Source organism: Lactuca virosa, chromosome 4 (genome assembly GCF_052849685.1).
Source record: "Lactuca virosa cultivar CGN04683 chromosome 4, Lactuca_virosa_CGN04683_v6, whole genome shotgun sequence".
Lineage (NCBI taxonomy): Eukaryota > Viridiplantae > Streptophyta > Magnoliopsida > Asterales > Asteraceae > Lactuca > Lactuca virosa.
The window spans coordinates 50,116,942-50,130,150 of record NC_136429.1 but is presented as its reverse complement, the minus strand read 5'-3'; the positions used below and the strand labels follow the sequence as shown (position 1 = coordinate 50,130,150).

The following is a 13,209-nucleotide window of genomic DNA, read 5'->3' as shown; positions in this document are numbered from 1 at the left end:
TCGGACCGAAGTCCGGAACTGACTAGGGCCTTGCCCACTGCATCGGACTGAAGTCCGGAACTAACTAGGGCCTTGCCCACTGCATCGGACCAAAGTCCGGAACTAACTAGGGCCTTGCCCACTGCATCGGACCGAAGTCCGGAACTAACTAGGGCCTTGCCCACTGCATCAGACCGAAGTCCGGAACTGACTGAACATAGAATAACATAGCATATAATATGAACACATATACTGCATACTGCATCGGACCATAGTCCGGAACACATAACACATACCATGCCTGTATCACAAAGATACCAAGCATACTGAACTACTGCATCGGACCGTAGTCCGGAACTACTACTAACTAAACGGGCCGACATTGTGGCCGTAGACCCGTTCCTACTGGAAGGGAACTCACCTCGCACTGCTGAACTCTGCTGACACTCCTCTGGCTGCTGATTGGAAATTCCCGAACTGCTGACCCTTCGGCTTCCCGAACTACCAATACCAAACATCACTTAGTCCAGTACGAAAAATCCTTCTTAGGGTAAAATGACCATTCTACCCCTAGTCCAACCTGGTCCATATCTAAAGCCCAAAACTAAGGCCCAAAACTAAGGCCCAATACTAAGTAAGCTTCCCAAGCCCACTAGTGGCCCATTAATGGCCCAATTTGCTATATTGGGCCCAATCCCTTTATTGGGCCTTACCCTAAGCCCAACACATATACTTAGCCCATAATCACTGACTCCTGATGGCCCACTAAGGCCCAAAGACCTATAGTCCAAAGCACAGCCCACACCGAGGCTCAAATGCTCGAAGCCCAAACTGGCAGTGTTACGCGCGGCGTACTCCAATGTACGCTTAGCGTACAGGCTTGACGACGAGTACGCTGGGCGTACCTGCACGTACGCTCAGCGTAGTACCCTGTTAAGCCATCTTTCCATTAAGTTCTTAATACTCCGATTCATAGGCTACAAACTCAGATCCATGTCTTATTTCATGTCTTAAACCATAATGTTGCTTACTTTATGGTTTCCATGACTCACATAAGCTCCAGCTCCAAAAACCATAATCTATTTCCATGGAGAAAGATCTTAACTCATACATGAACTCATTTGGACCATCAAGATATCAACTTTCTGTTCTAGGGAGTCATTTAGCACCAAGGGAGGCAACCCTTGGTCTGGAAATCAGATTTAAGCCATAAAACTTTCACCTTTGGAGCAAAAACTAAACCATACTAGATCTAAGTACCCTTAAGTAAAGTTGTGAGCTTTATACCTTCAAAGTGTTCCAGAAGATGATGTTATCTCAGATCTATAAGCTCTGGCCTCCAAGGTTCCTCCTTGCCACTCTTCTTTTTTTCTCTTCCAAGCTTTAAACCACCAAACTAAGCTTCCCAAGGTCAAGATCTCACAAAATGAAGGGTTGGGGCGTTCTAGGGTTTCTCTGAAGTTGGGGAGGCTGATAAGGGGGCTAGGGTTGGAGCAATTATGTTCCTTATATAGTGGCACACCCTAAAATTAGGGTTTTAAGACTCTGAGCGTACGCTGGGCGTACCTCTTGTACGCTGGGCGTACGCCTCCCCGCACCCGCGATCACTTGCTCCATTACGTTGGGCGTAACCCAGCTTACGCTGGGCGTACCCACGCACGTTCCAAATTGCATGCATGGCCGTCCATGCGAACTTTTCTCCATAAGGGCCATTATTGCCAAAATCTTTAAAGTGTCATAACTCCTTCGTTCTAGATCCGTTTCCGATGAACTTTATATCTACGGAAAGATGGCGAGAAGCCCTATGCTTCTAACAACACACCCCGGCCCGAAACCTTCTCGAATGAAACTCAAAACCCATAAATGACCAAAAAACCCCTAGCCTTGACTTCTGGTTCCATAAATGAATGCTTTTCCGAACAGGGTGTTACATATTAAATCCATAATTTCAATAAAATGTGTGTCCTTATAATACTTATGATAATGTTTCACTTAATTGTGTGTCTCTATACAATATGCAATAGTCATAATAAAAGATTGTTTTTGTGACTAATTATTAGCAAATCGTCACTTATGAAATTAATTACATGTGTTCATTTAGTGAACATGGCCATGTTCCCTGTAATTATATGTCTGCAAAAGATACTCAGTAGTCTTAATAAACTTTGAATTGTGTGACATTTATTAGCAAAACGCCACATGGAAACAACATGTATGTCGCCAATTGGTGATATACAATCACTACAATTACTAAATAAATGTGTCTACTGACGGTTTAACGCCACAATATTGGATAAAATGATTGATTTTAGGAACAAAATTCTCTACCCAATTGCCACACTTTTATAATACGGCCACATATTTTCATATCATATGGAAACTACATTTTAAAGTGACCATAAGACTCATACGATGACGTCACTTTCCGTCACACTTTCAATGAAAAAATAAAATGTCACTATACGCATATGATCACATTTTTATAGTGTGTCCGTAGGTCATTTTTGTACTAGTGTAATTTGTTAGTAAATTGATAAATCATGGTCAAAAACATAAATACACAAAAGTTGTAAGTTGGTTTTTATATAAAATTGGTATTTTATATAAAAAAAATGAAGTTCGTAAAAAGCTTTCGTGTAAAATTTGGATCATTTGGGTGTTTAATACTTGTTGTAGTAAATTTTATATGTAAACCCATATTTTTCTAAAACATTGTAATATAAAAGTCATTGTGGTCAAAACAATGTATATATTTATTTACGTGTGAAAAGTTCCTAAAGGCACTTGTTTGGGAATAAAAGCGAATTATTAAATGTTAAGATTAATAATCATCCGCTTGTATATTTGTGTGGATGAATTCATAATTAGTTGAAGTAAGAATTCATACAAAAATATGGTGGTCTCGCTATCCAAAACTTAATATAAATTCACTATAAATCCTAAAAACTCTAAGGTTAAAAATCTTAATAACTTAATATTGGAGCTTGATAAACCTTTGTGTGAATTGTGAGTTGGTTAATCAACAAAACTATCATGGGAGTTTGAGATTAGACCTTGTGTGTAAAATCCCAAATTTGTTAAAGGGGGGATTTATGTTGTGATAACCTTTCGTTCCTTAGGATCAAAATCCTAGAATCAACCCTAGCGATTTATGAGGGTCGATATTCTCCGCCTGTGGATACTAGCTACAGCTTCATTTGACAAGACTAAATAGGCGTCAAGTGTTCTTTCTTTGTTACTACACGACTCTTTGATGCGTTAGTAATAATCCAGATACCTCCATTTCTTGTACCCTTCCGGGGCAGGAACGTTTATATTGTCGGTCATAGGCTCACCTTAGAACCGAGAAACATATTCTAGAAAAATGTAAGACTATAATGAAATAACCCTCTCTCCAAATGGTTAGGTGTCTAAGATTAATTCAGTTGGATAACTAAATCTTTGATATGGCACGACTTCTCGTTATCAAATATAACTTAAGTTACGCAGAAAGACTAAACTCATTTGTTGGGATGGAAATAGAAATTGCATGTATTAGTAAAAATGTATTCTTTTATAAATCACCAGTTTTAAAAATGTTTCGATCCATTAAAAAAGTTCGGAGTCAAAAACCTATAAAGCTCATCAACATTATTGTTGACATATTTTTAAAAATGTATGTATCTCTAGGTACCTAAAGTGTCCGGAAGAACACACACCCAGCGTGTGAATGAAATATTTGATTTTCAATAATAAATAGTTGGCTCTATAGTAGCATTTTGTCTTTTCTAATGTTTTGCAGGAATTCGTAATCCTCGTTTAATGCTTTTGGAATTATTAAACAATGTAATTTTTGTTCTATGACTTGGGATAAATGTAATAATAATTTTTGGTATTATTCGATATATGTTGTTTAACTATGATCCAATATTTTAAAGTCTCAACCCCAACAACTTGTTTATATCCTATGCAATTAAGAGAAGTATCACTAACAAGATTATTACGCATATTAGGAACTAATATTACATCATATAGTTTAACAAACTTTCTAGAAGTGAATTCCAAATTAACAACTCCAATTCCACAAATTGGTGCACTCAACTTGTTTCCTATATGTAACACGAAACCATCAGTCACCGGTGTCAATTTCTCAAACTACCGTCGGTCCATGCAAACACTAGTTGTTACACCCGATTCGATCCAACATGCACAATCATCATCCTGTATATAACAACATTCAGGATTGTGAGAAACATAATGTGTTATATAATTCTTAACATAATTATCAAAGTTAGTCAAAATCTGACCTCCTTTTGGTAGACTCTAGTCTTTTGACCCATGTCCACCATTTGCATTTCCATTTCCATTCCCACTTCCACTAGCACCATCAGTTAGTTTCACACGACAATCACGCTTCCTATAACCCACTAGAAGACATCTCCACACCAATTCAGTGGACTTTTTGTTGTTGAATCTACCGGGTCCATCAAACTTGCGTTTCTTGCCTTTGCTCTTGTTATTTGAATTTTTTTTCTTGTCTTCAACCATATGAACAGAGAGCTGTCCATATTCAACTTTTACATTATTTTTGGCATTCTCTTGCACCCAACGAGATTCAATCACACTCAAAACACCAATGGATTTATCCATATTCATCTTGTGTAAAGTGAATTGCCCCAAGATACGAATGAGCTCATTGTGTTTTTCCATTACGGGCCTTGAATGAACCATATTATAGTTATTGAAATCACTCACTAAGAGCTTCTTACTAGAAGCATCTTCAGCGGTGTATTTTGATTCAGGGGAATTCCATAATGCCTTTGCACTTTCAACTTATTGGTAGATATCGAACAAGGAATCAGAAATATCGTTCAGAATGTGTCCTATGTAGATATAATCATCGTTCTCCTACTTATTGTGCTTTCGAGTCTATTCAAGCGTCTCATCTTCCACTTCTTCAGGCATCAGAGTACTCAACACATACACCACTTTCAATGTTGTCAACAAAAAATGCATTTTTTCTGCCAGCGTCTGAAATCATTCCCTTCAAACTTGTCTTGTTTGTTGAATTTCATAATCATGTCTTTCACAGAATCGGCCATGATCACCAACAGAAAATCTTGATTCGAATGTAAGAAAAAGGGTAGAAAACAGAATATGATCATTAGATTCTTCAAGGACCGTATAGTTCATTTTCCGAATCGATATTTCTCTCATATACATAGGTTACGAGAAATTCAACCTAAGATAAACCTTAAAGGAACAATTGATGTTCTAGGCACAGAAGATCGATCAAAACTAGAGAGAATTTGGTGTGTATGAATTTATATGTTTCAATAACCAAAGAGAACGTTCTGATATCTTTCAGAAGTCAAAATTCAATGGAATTTGGATAAGGAAGTTATCAGTTGATAACCACAGGAAATTACATATGAACCCCCCGAAATTCAATAATTTATATTAAGGTCCCCTTGTCCCCCACTCTTTTGGTCGTACTGGAATTAATCTGGATTAATACAACTGTGCACTCTGCACCTCCAACCTTGTATTAAAACTACGATATAATCCCCATGAAATATTTATAAATCTCATTACATAAAATGAACATGTGACACTAAAATCACCAATATATATATATATATATATATATATATATATATATATATATATATATAACACCTGGTTTCTGGTACGCTTTTATTTATAAAATTATTCATTTTAATAGAGCTACTCGACAAGTTGGAAGCCCCAGACTCGTTGAGTAGAAACAAGTTTTGGACGCGGGTTTTAAGCTATCTACTCGACGAGTCGAGAGCCCTCGAGTCGGCGAGTAGGTCTGCCAGAGTGAAACCATAATTTCGGGGTTTTGCACCCTATTTAATCATCTTAATCCCCACCTTTTGGCCTCATTTCCATCCTCCACATCCCAAACCCTAATCCACGAAACCCTAGAGCATTATGTGAGTGTGTGAGCCATTTTTTAGTGTTCTTGTGTGATTTGAAGCTTGTAGAGGAAGAAGAAGCTTGAGGACTCCAAGAGAAGATTGTAGATCTAGAAGCAACGTCTCATTCCCTTCACTTTCTGGTAATCAAGTCTCCAACTTGATCATTTGTTCAATATATCTCATTATTTCCACTTTTGAGGGTTTTGGTCCAAGAAGCTTGAACCTTGGGATTTGGACGTCCCAAGCTAGTATCCTTTCAGATCTGGGATCATTAAGGGTTGTTAAGGCATAAAGGTGCAAACTTTATGCCATTAAAGCCCCCCATGCAAGATCTACGGTGTTGTTATGGCCTTTTGAGACCAAAAGGCCATGCATGGAAGGAAAGTCTGAGGCTTTACGTGTTATTTTGGTATCTAGGACCTAGATCTGGGTTTTCATGCTTTGGTTTGGAGTGATAAGGCTTTTGGACAAAGATTTATGTCCTAAAAGGACTAGGGTTTTAGCTAAACCCATTAAGAAGGGTTATCAACGGGAAAAGTTGGAAACTTTACCCTTAAAAGAGCATTTCCAATATGTAGATGAAGTATGAACTTTGGATTTGGAGAGTAGAGGCTTAATCTGTTAAGATGGCCAAACAGACAGAGGAACTCGACGAGTTAGATTGTGTTGTCCCGTTTTAGCTTAAGGTAGAACTCGACGAGTCGGTGAAGGGACTCGACGAGTTGATTCGATAAATCGCGATTATGAGTAGCCAGGGAACTCGGCGAGTCAGGGGGTGACTCGACGAGTTAGATCGCGATTGCAGGATTCTAGGACTCGACGAGTTGATGAAGCAACTCGGCGAGCTGGGTCAACCAGAAGGTTGACTTTGACCAAAGCGTTGACTTTGACCAGGGGTAAGATGGTCATTTTACCGTAAGGAGGATTATTAGGTTTTGACTAAGTGTTATTGTGATATTAATAGTCGGGGAGTCGTTGGAGCAGTCGTCGGAGATTCCTCACTCGAGATTTCAGCAGTTAGCTTTGCAAGGTGAGTTTCCTTCAGTAGGAACGGGTCTATGGCACCAAGGCCGACCATAATATGTGATATGTTAGTAGCTAAGTGTGGGCGGGGCCCGAATCTCATAGTAGCCGAGTGTGGGTGGGGCCCGAATCTCGTAGTTTTATTTGAGTATAGATATGTGACTTGCTTGATAGGAATAGATATACTTGTTGTCTGTGTGATACTTGTATGCATGTAGTAACGGAGTGTGGACGGGGCCCATATCTCCTAGACAGCGGAGTGTGGGCGAGGCCCAAATCTCCTAGACGGCGGAGTGTGGGCGGGGCCCGAATCTCCATGAGAGTGGGTGAGGCCCGTATCTCATAGTTGCATGTTATGTGTATGGTATGTGGTAGTTTGGGGAGACTCACTAAGCTTCGTGCTTACAGTTTTCAGTTTTGGTTTCAGGTACTTCCACTAGCAAGGGGAAGAGTTCGGGATGACTGTATGACACACACCACAGTTTATAGCATGAGATGTTTTAGACTCTGATGTTTTGACACATGGTTTTGATACAATATTTTGATATGATGTTTTGGGAATACATGACTTGTGATTTTATTATGATGTTGATGAATTATGGTTTTTATTAAATGATTTTAAAACGAAATTTTTGGACCGTATTATATATATATATATATATATATATATATATATATATATATATATATATATATATATATATATATATATAATACTAATATAATATTTTTAAGCCAATAAATTGTTGAAAATTTTATATTACAACGATTAACCAACATACATCTATCAAACTTTTACCAGATAATTTTATTTCTACACTAACATATAAAAAATCACCTATTAAGGTTGCGTTTGACGCGCTAGCTGATAATTGAAAAGCAAAGCTAGCTGATGGTTAAAAAGCTAGCTGCTAGCTGATAATCTAGCTGATAAAAAAAGTGTTTGGTAAAAACTAACTGATAAGCTAGCTGAAAAATATAAAATTACATAAAAAAGCATTTTCAAAAAAGTTTTTTATGATTAATTAAGGGTATATTTGGGAAGTTTGTAAAAAAACTCCTGAAAAGCTACTCCAAGTACCTTTTCAAAAGCTAACTTTTTGGTTTACTAAACACGACAACCCAAAAAAACTCGTAAAATAAGGTAGTTTTTCAGGTAGATGTGATGTGTCAAACGCAGCCTAAAACGAAGAAAAAAAAAGGTAAGTGGTTGTTTGCTCTTAACACTCGCTCTTATAACATTAATAGGAACAAAATAATATAGATTAAAATAATGACAAGATTAAACGAAAGTTTTTAATGGTCCAAAATCTTTAATGGTGGCATAACTTGAAGAACCACAATGCCATCAATACACACATTTTATGGGACCTTTTATCATGCATTTAATTTGGAGTGGAAATTGAGTTGACTTTGCTTTTGCCATAAAGTAGAAAGTATTTTATAATAGCTAACACTAACATTATCTATTTTTATTTTAATGATAATCATTATAATTTTTTTGTAATGGTAAATCTGAATATCAAAACAATTAATTATACCGAGGGTCTTATTTAGGTATACACGTTATATATTGGTTTTATGAAGTAAAAAAGAAAATATTTGATAAAGAATTTATTCACTAATAAATTATCAAGTTTGGACATAATTTAAAGGGGAAATATATAAAAATTATTACCAAATTTTCATATTTTCTCTAGTTACATATATAGATGATTTTTTTTCAATCATATAAGTACATTGTTTTATTTCGTTTATAATCAAATTAATTGAAAATTTGATCAAACTTAAAACAATAGTATCAAAGGAAAAAAACAATTTGACAAAAAGGAAATCAAACATTTCTTTTACATATCCTATTGTCTCTTCAAAGCTTCTGTAAAAAATATACGAGTATTATTATTATTATTAGGAGGCTAATTTATACACAATAGACTTTTTTATATATAATAATTTATGTTTTAAAATATTATCTTGTAAAATTGTTGTGTTAGATAATTTCTATAAAATATAAATTGTTGTGTTAGAGAAAAACTATTCATTGTGGTTAGATTTTACAAATAGATCATAGGATATTAAAATTCATACATAATATCTTTAAAATTAAAAGATGGCAAATATTGTTTTCACTTAAACAATAAGCAACCGCGTGTATGATTAGGATAATGAGACATGCACTAATACACGAGTTAGTGGGGCATGTTTATTAGCCTCTAATTATGGGCCACTGACACAACCCAATGTCCATATCCAATATTCATTATAAAACCACCACAAAATGTTTATGGTCATGCATGGACACTTACATATATATATTTTTTAAAAATAATTTATGTAATGATGGTGTGGTGTTATCATTAATGTTTAAAAACTCGATCAAAACTTTATTAAAGTTATCGAAAATAACAAATTGGTCTAATATCAATTTCGATGATTTTAATTGATTTACATATCAAGAAAACATAATGAGTGAGGTTTAAAACATAATCAAAATATACGAAAAAAACCACTGAATCCAATATCGATCATTGGGTATGTTAGTGTATATTAAGCTATTTTAAGACCAACTAAACACATATAAATTATAAATGTATAATAAAAGTGAGACTGTATAACATGCGCTACGATATATTATGCTCAAAGATTCATTGGGCGTATATCATGCTAGTGTGCTTGTGCAACTGTTATAACTTGCTAAATTATTTCAAGAAGTGTATGATAACGTTTTTTTTTACTCCAATTTTAAACTATTAAATAGTTTTTTTTTTTTTTTTGAAGAACATAAAGAACACATTCAAGATTCAAGAGTAATATAAAAAAGAAAATAATAATATGATCTAATGGATTAAAAGCGGCTATAATATAGTTGTTAGGGATTTGACATATAAACATATAGATCAAAAATAGCAACCGAAACAAAACAATATTTTAAAAATTTTAATCCCGAAAAGTCATGGATCCAACTAGAACCAATTAGATCAAAACGCAACCATATGATGTCTAGAATAATATTTCAATATTTGGATACAAGTTATCAAGTGCAAATAGCTTGTAAAGTTGATCCACACATATCGACATAATAAAAGTGACTTTTCAATTGTTCAATCTTAACTTCCTTCCTTCTTAGCTTGCCTTGACATCATGTCCATACAAGGAGAAGGAGATGGATCAGCAGACTCTAGGGTTATGGAAGGGGCAATTAAAGCTTAAACATGTTCTTTCACATCTACCTCCACCTCCTCCAATAAAATAAACTTAAAGAGGCCACATGTCCTCTTTCTACATATCTATTTTGCCACGTGGCTTCCTCATATTTCCCTGCGTCTTTTGTTTCCCGCCTACTGCAATTTCATCTATGCAACATTATTATACCATAATTGAATTGATTGAAAGTTGCAACTGATTCTATTTAGAGTGATTTGAGGACAAAGGGATTTGAATTTTTTTGAAATTTTTATTTCCCCTCCTCTTCTATGGGATATCAATCAAATTGGTGTGGAAACCCTATTCTATGTATCTCCCCTCTCTTCTAATCCTTGAATACTTGATTCTCTTCTCTTCTGTTTTGTTTTTTTTTTTTGGTTTGAAATTCCTAATTTTTTTGATTTAATGTCGTTGATTTGCAAGTAAACGTGTTCGTCGTCTCACCATCTCAGGTATTCTACCAATCTATGTTTTCCAGCCCTTAATCGACTTATGGTCTCATCAGTAAATACAACTTGATTTCCCATCTTCATCTATAAATGAGTCTTTTTAGATCTATTCACGGGTTCATATTCCCTACCATTGCCTTCACATGATTAGCCATCACCGTCGTGACAACCATCAGACACGTTCTTATTTGGTCGTATCTTGAGTTGGATTCGCACATGATAGCTCCGAGATCTATGGTGGAACTGTTAGATGCGGTACATCAAATGGTAGGGCTTTAAGCTTTTTTGTATCTCTTCCCTATCTCAACATATGCTCATTTTTTTCTTATTTTTTAGTTTATTTTGCAACAGAAACGAATCCGGTTTTTGAGTTGGGAAAGTTGGGATCTCTGGTAAGTCCGATTTTTTGGTTCATTTTGCAACAATGTGATGTTTCATTCTATTTTGGTCGTCCTTTGAGGTGGAATCCAAGGTAAGTCTGATTTTTGAATTGTAATGTATTGTGATTGAATCTTGCTAATTCTATTTGCATATGTTTTGGTTCAAGTTAACAAAAATATATTTTGTAATGATCGTGATTGAATCTTATTAATTCCTCTTATCGCCTCAATCGGTCTGTCTCTCATTCTCTCCCTCTTTTTCTCTATAAAAAATTTACAATCGTGTTGTTAACTTTTACCGAAAGTTGGTTTTCCTTTTGTGGATTTGGACCTTTACTACCAGAGCAACCAGGGGGGAATTTGTGTCGATCAAGGACAATAATATTAATAGGATTGTTTTAATCGTTTATAGAAAAATCACAACTTTCACATGCATAACTTAATCTGTATGTCTTCATAAACATACCACTGCCTGCTTCTCTCTTGGACAATCTAAATTGTACTTCACATACTGGCTGTGTTCAAATTACTCTAAAAGCTAAATTAATTATATTTCTTTGATTTATGTTTTATATGACTGCCTCTCAGCTCTGCCTCCTTCTTCTATCCCGTGAGTTTCTTTTTTCTAATTTATAACTCACTTTCATAATATTTTCCATTTTTATTTTGGTTCTTTTGCATTATTTAAGAGTTAGTTGATCATCAAAGTCAAGAATACAAGTGGTATGGCGTCTAGCTAGAAGAGTTCTTGCTAATTATTCATGTTGTGCGTTTTATTTCTATTTGCTTTTTATTATCATACTTTCACAAGTTTCACAGGTGCAGACACTTATGTTGTTGCCGATACAGAGAAACTCTTTCATCAATGATGTTCATGTTCCTGTTCCTATCATCCTTTTATATAAGTGCTTCTCGAGTATTAAAATGTAATGAGGTTGCCACAGCTGGCGGGAAGAATTTATATAATTAGAATGGTTCTGCTTTGTTTGGTTGAGATGTTCACACTACAAACATGGACGATTTTGCCCTTGGTAGAACATATTGCACACAACTTTTTTTAGAAGCTGATAACAGTCCCAAAGGGCATAATACCATCCATAAACTACATACAGGTACTCATCTATTATACGTTTTATTGATCATCTTGCTTATAATTTGTATTAAAAAAAACTTATAGTGAATCGAAAATTGTCAACAGTCCCAAAGGGCATGTGGAAAGCTAAGGGAGAGTTTTAGTATGGATGTGTTTGTTGGAAATGCAACTGGTTACGAGAATGCACTACTATATATTGCTTTGTATTTCACAACAATTCTTCAAGGAATCACATGTTTCAAACAATGTTAATTTAAGATCTCTTGCCAAGTATATTTAAGTAAGATTTGATATTTTTTTTATTTGCTTTGCGTGATTATACGACAGATAAGTGATAACCCGTCGAAATAAGAGAAATTATATTTTTAGATAATATGTAGTCTGAAAAATGGAGTAATGTGTAATATATTTTTACAAATTGTTCTATAGTTTCCCAATAGTTTCGGTGTATTATCATGTGGTGTGAAATAGTGTATTGTTAAAATTATGTGATATTTAATTAATTATTTTTAATAAATATCAAATAACTTAATCATGTGCAAAACAAGAAATGACGATCAATTTGCAAATAATATCTATTTTAAAGTTTTTTTATTTTATGGCAAACAATTTTTTATAAGTTTAAATCTTAATCACAAAAAAATGAGGTCATTATTTAGAAAAATGACCACATTTTTAATATCTATCCAAAGATAACAATGTAAACCTTAAAGTTTTAAACCATAGATTGTAAACCGTAACCCATAGATCTTATACCTTAAAGGAGAATAATGAACCAAACATTGATGAACAAATCTTATCTAAGTAATTTTGATTTGTATCTTAAAAAATACATAGTTTTGATTTAAACATATTCGAATAATTTACAATAAGAAAGGAAAATAGTTTTCCATTCACTAATAATCATCCCAAAGTTTAAACCTCAGTTATATAAGACTTCAAATATGAAAATGGATAAATGACAACTAATTAACAACGATCTGAATTGTTTATGATTATGGTTGTTATCATGAGTCCATTTAATTTTTGTAACGACGTAAAATTTTAAACATTTTTTTTTCATTTTTCAACCACAATAAAACTCATATAATATTCTCAAAATCTCATATGTATCAAATGTCATCACAATAAAACATATCCCAGAATCTCAAAACATA

The 13,209-nt window shown here is 34.6% G+C and overlaps 1 long non-coding RNA gene across 3 annotated transcripts; it reads left to right on the top strand.

Annotated features, from left to right (window-relative positions):
• The first annotated feature begins 10,018 nt into the window (after positions 1–10,018).
• Positions 10,019–12,309, top strand: LOC145104029 (uncharacterized). Of its 3 annotated transcripts, XR_013706984.1 has the most exons (4): positions 10,019–10,582; positions 10,684–10,846; positions 10,931–12,071; positions 12,158–12,309. It is a non-coding gene; the product is annotated as an uncharacterized LOC145104029 (long non-coding RNA). The 3 variants fall into 3 exon arrangements; XR_013706983.1 differs by having other exon boundaries at positions 10,019–10,846; positions 10,916–12,071; XR_013706982.1 differs by having other exon boundaries at positions 10,020–10,846.
• The last annotated feature ends 900 nt before the right edge of the window (positions 12,310–13,209 follow it).